This window comes from Hylaeus volcanicus, chromosome 3 (assembly GCF_026283585.1).
Source record: "Hylaeus volcanicus isolate JK05 chromosome 3, UHH_iyHylVolc1.0_haploid, whole genome shotgun sequence".
Classification (NCBI taxonomy): Eukaryota; Metazoa; Arthropoda; class Insecta; order Hymenoptera; family Colletidae; genus Hylaeus; species Hylaeus volcanicus.
The window spans coordinates 5,741,742-5,755,876 of NC_071978.1; positions in this window are offsets into that span (position 1 = coordinate 5,741,742).

Below are 14,135 nucleotides of genomic sequence, written 5' to 3' on the forward strand. Positions count from 1 at the left end.
GGAAGAGTCGAAAGGAAACTTCGTATAGATTTAAATAAAGATTCATATGGATCAATATGCAAATCCTATTACTTTTATCTTGTCCTATATTCTATCGATCATTTTAAATTGTGTGCCAACATTTCTTTGCCCCTTTGGAAAACTTATGAATCTCTTTGACAGAGGTGGATGGTTCCAGACTTTGAACGATAGTGATACACAATATTCATTTCTGGGAAATGAAATTTCCTTTAAAGTTCACCTTATAACTGTACCTCTTAATAATATTAGTATAGATTGACGATGATATCAGACTTTTTTAACGAGAAGAAAACAATGGTCGTGTCCACTTCCGTGCCGTTCCATTGTTTAATACGCACGAAACAGCGATACCTACATGGAAACAAATTTTTACGTAGAGATAGAACATACCTATGCCGTTGGTGGCACAACTCGAATTACCGTAATAATTCATTGTTATTGCAACCCTTACAATGGTCTGCAGAGTGTAGCCATGCAATCATGTGTTATACACGCAAAGATCAATTGTACTTGCCTTTGCACCCTCCACCGCCCCTCCGCCTCATTCATTGTCCGAACGTCCCCTAAATTCGTACGCGAGGGTCGACTTATTGGCGTAGAGTACAATACAGGGGGTTCGCAACAATATTAATGGAAAAACTTTCTAGGACAATATGGTAACAAAAACGACAATCCTCGTTCCGTTTCCATAGAGCCCTTTAATGGACCTAAAACGGAGTTCCATATATCAAAAACAGGGTTTCGAACAATCCCACATAATTATAATAAATATCTACGGGGAGATCCGTTAATGGAGTTTCCCGCTGGTAGTTCGTTACCTAATGTTTATTACTCAATTATTCTGATATGAATTTATTATTACGGCTAATGATTTCGTGAGATTATTTTATGCTGCCTGGTTTTGCAATATCGAGTATCGTTGTCCATTTTAGGAAGGGAAATTTAACTTGCATGGAACTAGTTTATTACGTGAATGTTATTATTGGTTATTCGTTACGACACAAAATAAGGTTGTAGTAATATTAATACACAGTGGATTTAAATGAGAATTTTTTTAAAGTTGTTGTAAACAAGTTTTGGTGCTAAATATACTGTTAACATTTAATATAAATACTTAGATATTTTTGGGGTATAGTGGAGGAGTCCTTAATTGCAACCGTAACCAAATACTTCGTTAGTTTAATTAATGTACGTATACACGTTACATACTATCCGTGCAAAGTTTATATTAAACTGACGATTAAGAATTAACCGTGAAAATGATTTTACTGAAACGTTTCACGTATTCTTTTCTAGGTGGATCGAATCGTCGCTATGCGGTAACTGGTGGAGATTTGAGTTGTCGACGAGGTATATAAATTATAACCAGATAATCGTAATTAATTGGAATCAAAGAATGATGGATTGGGAAAGCTTAATTGGGTGAATACGTTAGGTCGACATGGGCAAGAAATGGGGCCTGATTTGACGAAATGGAGATAATTATCTTGGTTGATAATGAGGAACGGAGGCCTACCCAATATCCTCACTAACAATGTACGTCAAAAGGCTTTATGGTCCAACTTGAATAATGGCACCGGCTACCATTCCACGCTTCATTCTACTGTCACGTGGCTAATGTAGGAGTTAATGGTGTGGGTTTTGTATTAAACCACTAATAGCATAGTGGCAGAGATTTTCATCGCTTTCACGCCTTGGGGGAATTGTTGTCCGTTTATTTACATTATTGTACGCTTCTTTTATTGTTGCTTCTCTGAAATTGTAGCGCTGCGAGATCTTAAATATTACTTGTTTGTTTTATGCTAGAATTTTATATATAGAACATTTCAAACTGGAAGAGTGGTTCATCGAATTTAGGGTAAGAGCGAGATGCGGGAAAGGTTTACGCTGCGTGAATTTTGCGTTTGCAGCGGTTTCTGCTTTGCAAGAAATTAAATAATTTTTCTTATTTAGTAATTCACGAGAAAACGCCGAAGTAGTGCCTACCTGGCGGTGGTGAAGTGAGTCGCCGAGTTAAGAGAAGCGGTTGGTTGGTTGGCGCTTGTAATGAACTCTCGAGGGCCAACTTGACTACATTTATATGTATGAACACGAAAGTACATCTGTGGATGCATGTATTTATGCTTTCGTGCGAATGTATGTATGCGTATATGCAATATGTATGTATTATTTCTGCAACACATTCTCGTACCTGCTCTACACGCGTAGGCAGCTTTACACGGAATTTCGGACGGTTACTTTACGAATAATCATATTTCATGTTAAAGAAAAAGACGCTAGTGAATTTACTGAGCTGATATATGCAAGTTAATAACATGTGGCATCTCGGTAAATAAGTTTTAATTGATTGGAACAATTAAAACTTAATACCTCACAGTGTAAAAGCGTAAAGTGTAAAGTGTAAAAGTGTTAAGTGCAAAAGTGTAAAGTGTACCAATAGTTTCATGAATTTTTTGTTGGAAAACGATTAATAATTCCCAAATAATCCTTCTTGGGATATAAAGGGGCATTTATGAAATAGAGGAAAAAATTTTTTCTTGCCATTTTCTGTATTATTTATTGAGTATACATAATCGTGCCAAGCACTTCCGGATTGTTGGTGTCTGGTATAACACCTGTTAGAAGCATCCGATAACTAAAAACTTCACTTCCTATTTCTGTGGACTTATCTCCAGACTCTTATCAGTCTCTTCATATCTTTTTCATACGCGTGTACTATTATACTTACGTGCACACCTTGTTAGCAGCCGATAGAGTAATTTCTGCAAGTTCTAGGGTAAGAGTTTCGTTCATTCATCCGGAATATCTCGTCTTCTTGCATCACCGCTTTGAACCAACCGACCGTTTAAATAACGTTTATACGACACTGATTGCCCGTGGAGATATTCCTGGAAACCACCAACCTTTTTTGATTCATTGCTCGACGAAACTTACTTTCGAATTTAAACGTCACCCCGCACGAGATAACGAGCTTTCAACTAGCAATCGTCATCCAAAATAAGTGAATTCGATTCTAAAGTGCCTGTTTATTACATTTTATATCATAAGTTTATATCATAAGTACATAAAATCCGCAGTCTACTCGTAAGAAATCAAATCTATTACGAATGAATTATCCTCAAACAAAGAGACTCCTAGTCACGATATTTTCGAAACAGCAACATAGTATCGCATAATAGAAAATACATTCCTGAAGCATCGACCAAGTGTCCCCGTAACCCCCCGAACAATGGGAGACATACCTTTCATGTTTGCAATTTTGCACTCCGGAAAGAGCCCTGGCTGTCGCGAATACGGTATCGCGCAATCGTATCGTCGCGCAAAACGTTTATATCGCAGTTGTATTACACGATCGATCAAACGCGACTCCGTGTACCTCGCAATCGCATCTTGAAAGCGACACTATCACCCCGTTTCGCAGACGTTTCCACTTCTGCACAGTAGCTACCGCGACTATTTCATCTCCTCTTGGTGTCCCTCGCATACCCCCGCGCCCGTATCGCCCATGTTCAACACTTTATTCCTACGTTTTCATCGGCGTGTCTCGCCGTGGACTGCGCGCGTTTCCGGCTTCTTTTATCGGTGGCTCTAACCGTGCATCCTCTCCCCTTCCGGTTGCTCGTAGATCAACGAGCCCAGGGTTCCAGCTACCCGCGTCGCCGCTCATCCGCCGTGGCTCTAACTCACTCCGGAGGCTATCCCTCGTGCTTTGCACGACCTAACCGAGACCTAACCGAGACCTAACCTACGCATACCTAGCCGAGAAACTCATGGTTGCAGGCAGGTTGATTTATATCGATCCCTTGCAAGAACAACTGCTGCGTCAGGGATAAGTGACGGTGCACACTAATATTTTCGAGTTACAATTTTGTTCAGGGAATAACGAAATCATCTACGCTGTTTATGTTTACTTGGGTCGAAAGCCCATCAATTCACAGGCGGATGTCTTCGTTGTGGTGACATGTCTGCTATCCAAGACACCATTGTAAACAGCATTCGTGTCATTTTTGACATTGCTAAGCTTTCGAAACATAAAATGTAAGTAAAATCTCTTTCGAATCACTGCCAACTATTAAGTGGCAGAAATATTTGCCTCATTTTAATTAATAATGTGCTACCAATATTTAATTTACAAATTTAATAATTTAACGATGAGTTTCCTATGTTCTATATATTGTTTATAGTTTGCCGCAATGTTCCGAAGCGTTACGTTGGCTCGAAAAGTGAAATTGCATTACGGCTACTTGACACTGGCCGCTTTGAAACAAATACAGTATCGGAGCATGAAAGTACGACGCGTTGATGCGTTAATGAAGTTGTTACTTCTGCCTCGTGTAACTAGTTTACCACGCGTTGTGATTCCGCTGACACAGCCAATTATCGAGCGTTGCAATTATACAGAATCGATCATTTCAAGCAGCGAACGGGTTCAACGTTGCGACCCGAAACCTCAAACTTTCCAGTTTCCGACCGAAAAGTTCCGACAGTTACGGGACCTAAGTTGACCTTTCACTTTCCAACAGCCACGTCCACGCCCCAAAACTTTCGGCCGAGGTATAATTAAAGCAAATTGATCGAATGCCACGTCGATTCCATCTTTCGTCCGCAAAATCACGTATTCCGCTACATTTACCTCGATTACTATCCAACGGTCCATTCGGCTCGCAGACGTGCATTATTCTCCACAGACAATTTAGATGCAACAATTAACGCGAAACGATTTAACAATAATGCTCGCAATAACGTCCAGGAAGCGTCGTTATAATTAACTGCTACCCAAATGCTGGAGGCTGAATAATAGGTGGATGCTTCCTCTAGTTCAAGTCTAACAGGAAGAAGAAGAGAGCTTCTAAAATTCATCAGACCGTAAGAAACGGTAACTTATACCGGCCTTTCATCCAAGAAGAACTGAAAAGTAACCATTAAAATATATTTGTTAGAGTTGAGTATTGATTAAGTCCGTAAAATAAGAAGTACGATGAAACCAACATTGTAAACATGATTTCAACAGTTTCTGATAATTGTAATTTTCCGATTAGGTTACATCACGCAGTCTGCAATGGTTGAGAATGCCACTCAGTTCTCACCGTTTTGTAATTGATCAGCTGACCAAAAACATCACCTGACTGACTGTCCCAATCCGCAGGAACGAACACAAGGGAATATAAAGATTTCCTGAATCAAGGTAGCTTCAGTATCGGAGCTAGCCCTGTAACTAACTGAACATATACGCGGCAGTTATCCGGAAGCCATGAAAATTACAACAAACACCCGCGATAGTAGTAATTTAAAATTTCTGATAATTTTGTTGAAATGAAGCCATTCGCTTTAATAGTTTCGATCAGTCTGAAGTAATCGTCACCTCGTCTGTTTTAAAGTGTCCAGCTCTGTACAACTACTGCGTTGACTATAGCATAGCCAGCACTTGAATCGTGTAGCCACTATCGTTTCTTTCCGTCTGCCGAAATACCGTGTAAAATACAGCGGCGAGATAAATAAAGGAGCAAAACGGAAGCGTAGCCGTTAGATCGTCGAGGAAATATTTAACAAATGGCAGGTTTCTGTGAATGGTGTCTGATTGTGAGTCGGGAAAGCAACGCGAGTATCGGCGACCGCAAAGCTTTGTGGAAGAGAAATAGAAAATGACCAACGAAATTGCTTTAATCTCGTCCCTTTTTCCTCTTTAGCGCATGCTGCGACGCGACAGGCAAGTTTTAGTCTCTCCTATGAGCCACCCAGCGCGTTCATTCACTTGGAACAGAAGTATTTTGAGGCATATCATTGAAAGATAAAGCGGCGCCCCACTACGAAAAGCGAACCACGCACGACACGAGAGAAAGCCACTTTACTGAGCAAAATAGGACATCGCGAACGACTATGAATTTTTACAGAATGCCATTCCACGAGTCGAGATGCTCTCGGAATGTCTCGGTACGTGGAACATTGTTTAGGGACTGTGTGTATTAAATAACAGAGACTCGACACTTCGACATTCCATTTCAGCAAGCCTCCACGCAAATTTTACTTTGTACGTTGCTTTATATGTACGCAAATTAGTGGAATTGACATAATACTGCTTTTAATAGTTTTTTTCAGGAATTATATAACTATCATTTTATAGGAGGTAATCTTTATTAATAAAAATACCATCCATTACTAATTCTACTATATATCTAAATTAATATTTCTGTATCAAAAAATATGTCCGCCTGAAGTACGTATAAATAAATCTGCAGACTTTGAGACAGCTATTATCAACAGTGGCCGAGGACAAAATTCAAACGATTGAAATGTGCAGAACATGTGGTTCGAGATTTCGTAAAAATAAGCAATTTTTACTAATGGAATAATCTGACAAATTTCCAGGTACAAGCAAATGTCGCGTAGTAATGAGTAGCCTACATAATCGGTTCCAAGTTCATGGTTTAGAGGTAAAGTCTTAACCAAGTAAATTGGGTCAGTGGAATTCATCCCCGAACTTGCGAAGTTACCATTACAAACTTCGTCGGAACTCGGAATCATCCAAAATTTACCGTGGCTCCGATAACAATAAGACGTAATCGGATCACATGAATCGTACGCATTGTAAGACAGAATAATTAATAGCGTTTTCGACTAATGAACGATGTGTCTAATATCTCAGTAAACTAAGAAACTTGTTAAGTTCTCTTACAACTTAGCGGTATCATTAAAAAAAGAAAAGTATTTGTGAACAATCTGTGTCCCTATTCAATCAGTTATGCATTTATTTTTATTTATTAAGTAACAAGTAGTGCCTAGCATTTTGCTTATTATATTTATTTTCTTATAAAAGTAGGAATCATTAACTTTTCTAGTCATAAAGGGTTTTCCAAATGAAGCTTCAGAATTTTTTTATAACAAAACGTGAAAGACCTAGAACACCCTTTGAGAAATCTTTTGTTTTACCTGTGATCTTCGTTCCGTATCAATTTCGTTTGTATGAAACACGCCCTGTTAATGCCAACGTGCGTTCATGGAAATAATGGTTTTCGTTAGCGTACCCCCAGTCGACTGATGACTTGCTAGGAAGATTAGCGTTCAATGGGCCGGTGACAAAATCGACAAGAGGTGGAGTCTCAATCTGGCCATCGTAATTAAGACTTCCGTATGTAGGTCGTCGAGTTGTTTGACGCCACCCAAGCGCTCATGCATAGTTTTAGTACGTATAGTTACCTTCTACGTGTACATGTCGCTATAAACTATACCCTCAAATACCCTTGTATGCGTATCCCACATTACCATCCTTTTAAATATAAAAACTCGTTAACCGAGAATCCGTCGTAATCTAAAATAATTGAATCTAAAAAAGCTATCGCAATCATAAATATTGTTTGTTATTTCCATAAAATGTTCTCACATTGACGAGTAACTCGGTACCCTGAGAATTTAAACAACAATGTTTTATTAGTATCTCGAAAATTATATTTTGTCGATATATTTGGGATAAAGTAACCCAACATCCAACGATGCGAGGAACTGGTAAATTCATGATTCATTGCTTAATTGAACTTCATTGATGTCGAGTTTATAGATCATTCCGTAATTACTTTTGTAATTAACACGCCAGGTTTCGTGTTTATAAAATCGAAACGCGACGAAATCTGCGCGAAATTATGGAGAGGTTTGAAATATTAATTTGACGGTTTCTAGTTTGTTTAGAAAATACAGAAAGTTAAGAAATCTTTGTTTTTACGAACGTTGGTGAATTTTTGTTTCTTAGGATTAAATAGAATTTATTTAGATTACAAAATTTACAGACTTTACGCGAACATTCACGCACAAAATCTCCAGTTTTTTTTGAATCCAAGATAGTTCAAGTGGTCTCGGTAAGAGGCTTCAAAGGAGGACCTTTCTCTTAACGCTGACGCACAGAGCGCATGTTCTTTCTTACCATGTCGACGAAGAGGGGGATTAATGAAAGAGGGGTTGGATGCTATCGAACGCAAGCATTGGCTGATGCAGTAAATCATAATGCGATTCTAAAGGGGTGGTTCAGCTCTCAATGTAGGATATTCACAGACAAAAGAGAAGTAAAAGCAAGAGAAAAATCACCTTTCCCCTTTATCTCTTTCAGTCCACCTTCTTGCTCAGAGAATTCCCGTTGGTATCACTCTCCAGTTTGTTTTTTTTTCTAAGTCGTGCCAATATTTCAGGCTGCAATTCTTTTTGACAATCTGCAAGACTCGCTATATTTTTAAAAATTACCATCGTTCCTGCGGAAAATGCAATTTTTTGACGTGAATACTTTCGACCAAATATCAAGGAATTTAAATATGCAATTCAGTAGAAAAATTCAACGTTTGAGGAAAAAAAGAAAATTAATTTCTGTCGAGGTAGAAGTAAAATGTTATTCGAACCAAAAAATATGAAATGAAATATAAAATTTATATTGCTTTCAATATGCATACATTTGTCGTTGCAATTTATAAATATTAAAAATCTTTGCATTTTCGACGAAGGTTTTTGATTTTTACAGTACATTAGTTCAATGAATTCCATTTATATGTAAATTTCGTAAATTCACCGAAGTATAAAACGAGTAATAACTTTCTGGCTTAATATCACAAATATGTAATAAACATCAAAATTACATGCAATGTACAGCCCAAAATTAAATTTAATATTATTATAAAATGCAAAGAATAATGTTAATTTTTAATACATTCATCCATATGCATAGGTTTGTTATATCATTATGAACATTTCTATGATCCTTCAGAGGATTAATTATTAAATTCGCCGAGGGGCAGGGCATGTAATTAGATTCGGGGGAGAATTATATGAATCGCAACCAAAACCATGATTTACTACAACATTCGGAGAAAACAGAAACGTATAATGAAGGTAAGTAAACAAACGGAAGGTTTGTAGTAGGTAAACAAACGGAATTAATTAAGTTCGATATTATTATCTAAGCTTGTTTATTTGCGTTGGATAGGTCGAGCAAAAGTCGTTCCTTCTTCTTTTGTACATTCGTCCGACGCGTTCGAAGCGTCGTTCACTTTGCAGTAGTTGGCAAGTTGTGGTGTAAACGGTCATAAATATGTAATGCGTACGTCGATGTTGATACCGAGTAACGTTGATGAATGGTCGTAAAAGATTATTTCCTCTCTATCGGGAACACGATGCGAGATTGTAAGCGACGTTGCCGAAACTATAGAATGATAAAGAATGATGGGAAAGAGGGAAACCTGTAACGAAAGAAATGTGAATGCAAGCACCTGGCATTTTCTATTCTTATACAAAAGAATCCAGCGATACTATAATCTATTTTATGAAGTGCTAAAATAGTTTTTCAAATATATCTTCTGCTATATAATTGCCTCGCAATACTTAAGGTCACGATTTCTAATGTTGTCAACATATTTCACAACAAATGTCTCTGTTATTTCTCGTTATATTTTAGTATCCTCGTCGATGTTTGTTTACGCGCAGACTTGTTTATGTTGATTGTGCAAATTCTTGGGCCACCCTTTTTACAGCCGTTGGCTACGCCATTGAGGGAGAGCGACAGGGCTGTTAAACTGTTGTAACCCGCGGCCTTCAAGAACCGCCACCTCCATAAACCTAAATGGTAAACTACATTTCGACGAGGTAGTGTTTGCAAGAGAAAGTGACGCGATTAAACAGACGCCGACTGGTGTAAATTCCCACTGCAGCTGTTTGTAAATTATTCCGTCCATGGGCAGAACGGGGTCGAGAAATCTCCTTAATTGTTGGAATAAATATTCCAAGAATTGTTGCAAACTTCGATTTAACAACTCCCGACACATTGCTACCTGACGAAGGTAACGTTTCGTTGGCAACATTTTGAGTTAGGATCAGATTAACTCGACACAGTTTCTTTTTAGCTTCCATACACGGGTACAAAAATTTCACCCGCTACTCGTGTGTCCTTCAACGTAAAACAAGAAAATCGTAAACATTCCATGTCATTCGAGTTCGACGAAAAAATCTCAAGGCTACTTTTGGAAAATCCTTTGTATAACGACGTGTCATCGCCGCTTCAGAGATATTTTCTCGCGGAAGAACAGTGAGACGGTGGAGGTTAATGGAGTACGAATGGACGACCGACTGCATGTAGATGAAAGTAATAAAGTAACGGACATCGAGATTAGGCATGAATAAGAAGTTCTGGGCTAGGGTGGCGGTGAAGTTTCCCCGACTTTATCCGCGAAGTAATCGTTTAAATTCAAACTACATTTCCACGGCGGTAGATTTTATAGCGCGCAGCTGCTTGATTGTCTTCCGCCGCCGCTCGGCTTTCAGCTCCATCCTGGCTTCGAGAGGCCCAGAAGAATACGGTCACGGCCTACACTTCATAATGCAAAGTGACGTACATATATAATCGATGCCGCGACGTGCATCTCCCGGATGCTAGTGGCTTTCGAGGTCAATTACGAGTCGTTCCTTAAGTTCCTGACTCCGATACGATCTTACTCCTCATTTGCATGTCGCCTCGCGATTAACATATTTGTTATCGGGGGCTCGCTACACCTCCGTGTACGTGGGGCATCTTTGATTCCATTACAGATTGTCCTTCGTTCAGTTACTGTACGCGCTCGAACATTGATTAAATGAATCACAAGTGCAGGAAATTCAACTAAGAGGGTACTCTTTTTTTTTAGACCAGTTTCTAGGCTATTTTTTTGGGTGAAAGTTTCTCTACCTATTAGTGGAGTTTTTAGTAAAGTAAATTCTTTACATTGAGTGGTTTGAAAAAAAATCGACTTCTTTCTAATAACAAACTGCACTTATACGTACCGATATTGAAAACATAAATACTCCATGTCAATGTCGTGGGAAGAAGGCAAGGATTTATCTTACTAATTCTTTCGAATAAATAAACGTTCAAGTTTTTTTTTTTTCAATATACTTCCCAATGAACTTATAACTACGTGGTTTTCATCACGCGATTCCACGTAAAATGATGATGCTCAGAAAAGCGACCACCTCTATAAAAATTTGCCTTCTCGAAATATGAAGTATAAAACGATATTACGATACGTCAATATCTTTCTTTACGGACCGTTACGTTTACGAGTGTTTTACATAGTTATTTTATAGGTAGCCGTCGACGATGCAATCGTTCAACCGGTACTAACTTCTCAGAAGGATGCTTCAGGTTTTATCGATAATAACTTAACTCATTTATGCTTGCGTGCCTCACAGATTATCTTCATTTTCACATATTCTACAACGAAATTACGTTGTTTGTTTTTTTTTAACGTCAGGTGAAAAACTTTATTATGATTCCAGGATCCAAAGTTGGGAGCACTGCAGTTCGAATTTATCGTTTCACGCGGAAACATGCGACCAATACTAGGGAAACTAATTGAAAAATATTAACCTCGTGAATAATTCATAGTTGACCTGAAACTTCGTAAAAAAATTTATGTTCCTCGCCAGACCAAAAGTAGGTTCACGTGTTTTGGTATTTTCGATAAATACACTTTTTAAGAAGGTAAACAGCATTACCTCTGCTTTTTCTCTGTTTTCCATATATTTCCACTGGAATATATTAAAGAGAACAAACTGTGCCGGCTAAATTAATTTTACATTACTCCATTGAACGTAGCTGTGGTAAAACACCTCATATATGGTAAACAATCAGACCAAATTTGCATATCAGCATGAAGAGTTAGAGAAAAATAATTAAAAATATGTGTTGCATATTGAATTGAAAGGAATTTACGCTAATTTTATTGATTAAATATAAGGGTGAATTAAAATTTCATCGACCGTAGGCTACAGGTCGAACCAAAATTGTGATTCAAAATTTGTTCACATAACAAGAGAACTTCGGATTCGAACCTTTTATTAGAAAATTGTAGAGTGTTTTGGTAGAAGCAAAAAATAGAAAACGTTTGTTGAAAAGGGGAAATCGTGCAAGGAACACCAAGGGGCTGGATCTTCCTTGGGAATGAAACACAATCGTACGAGAACCGTTGGCTAGCAGCCAAGAAATTCAATTTTTTGTCCAGCGTGCTATATACTGGTCTGCAATGCTATTACCGAAATTGCTCGGTATCCACGGTTACACACTCATGCGTCACAAAACTTTCGAATTTATTAAAATTCCAACCACCCAAAACGAATTTTTCGTTCACATCCCTCTGGTAATTATTACCCTTCCCTTCGAATTTTTCAATCTCTGACAGGAGTTAGGCTAACTAGGACATGATCGAGTAATGAAGAGGAAAAACGAGCTGTCACAGCGTGCTATAATTTCTGAAAGGGTGGTGAACCATTAATGAAATTTTTTTAATTAAATTCTGGGAGATACTACATTTTATTTGTTTATTCGTCTAGTACTTCAAGAGCAGTATACTTGGGAAGAGAGGGAGATTATAACATATAAGAGATAATCAAGGTTCTACTATATCTCTCCCTCACCTGAAAATTAATTAGGCAAATTTGTAATCAAATATAAGGAAAAACGTGTTCAATCATTTTCAACATCTTCCATACCAATGATCGCTTTTCTCTTAAGTAGCGTGCTCGATTCCAAATAATCTCCTCATTAATCTCGTTTATTTAATCACTAGGGGATAGAACTCGTTACTTTGATCGTCGTTTCTCGCGCGGGCTTTGACCATTTCTTGTCTCTCGCTTAAGAGTCGCGTGGCACAAAAATGGAAATGGGAATCCCCGAGACAGCGAGGTAAGGTATTGCAGCGTTAAGATTTATTTTTCTTGTAATCGCGTTTCTCGCAATTTTCCGGGGTTTCGTCTTGGAGGAAAGTCGGATCGTTTAATGCAGCTTCGAGAGCCGGGAAATCTAAAAACAAGTAGAACGCGGGGTTGATCGTCGTTTCGTTGTTTTTCTTTTGCGCACTTAGCTCCCGTATTCCATCTTTACTTATTTATTCTCCCTCTTGTCTTTTCGCTTCCCTCTTGATGCATTGTCCGAAGTTACTCTATTTGGCGGAGTGATCGATCGAAGTACCGGGCAAGAAGGTTTCTCTAGTTTCCGAGTGTCGTCAATATTTAAACGAGCTATCAAAAGCGACGAAATTATTATTTTACGACCGAATTGGTCCCGTGACAGTCTGGCAAACGTATGGGATTCAAAGATTAACGCGACGAGTTTAATGACTTTGGATCGTAATCAATTATTCAAGAGAACCATATCGATTCTCCCTGTGGAGGTTTACGAATGGGAGGAGGTGGAAAAGAGGGAAACGGACAAAGTATAGGAGGTGGTTCATACTTCGCTGGTAGACCCATTGATAATTTTTTGAACGGTGTTTACTTATTCATAACAGATACGATATGATTTCATGCGTTGTCCGAATAAATATGAAGAAAAATTTCACTTAACTTTGGTCCTTTGGGCAATATAGGACCTGTTCGATGGATGCTTGATACACCATACTAACAATATATAAAATCACATAATAGAATAAACCAACACCAATCGAATAACATACATGGTTACATAATTGTGCGTTATAGAGTGTTATCGCGACGAAAATGATTTATCAGTGACTGAAAATCGCTTCGACGACAATCGATTTCATCGATGAATAATTTTTCCTCGACGAATTTTGGTTGAACAAATTCGCAATCCCAGAGCTCAGCAATTATCTCCTTTTGCAACGGAACATTTGTCATTAAAGTATATCCATTAATTGGATTAGCTACGACATGATCGCGCTCATTCAACGCACATAAAATGTGTAAATTTGAAATCCAATAATTGAAAAACAGTCAATCATGAATTGATCATCTTAATTGCATAAAGCATTGTATTGGTTTTCGGCAGGTGCGACGAAAATTTCCCGGGAAAACCGGGAAAATTGGTTAGATTGGTTCATTGGCTGCGCACATGCGAGCGTACGATATGAAATTAACGATAAAATTATTTGCAGTGTTCGTATTTTATTCGCGAGAATGTACATTTTTACGCAAATAGTCTTACTAAACCCAAAGTTGTATTCACTTTATCCATCGTAGTTTGGACGAGAGATCGCCAATAAAATACTCTAATACAACAAAGTAGCTTGAATATACATAGTTTACTTGATCAAAACGATTTGATTCTTACTCTGTCCCACTTTTAGTTTACAAAATCTGATCGTTAGTGCCAA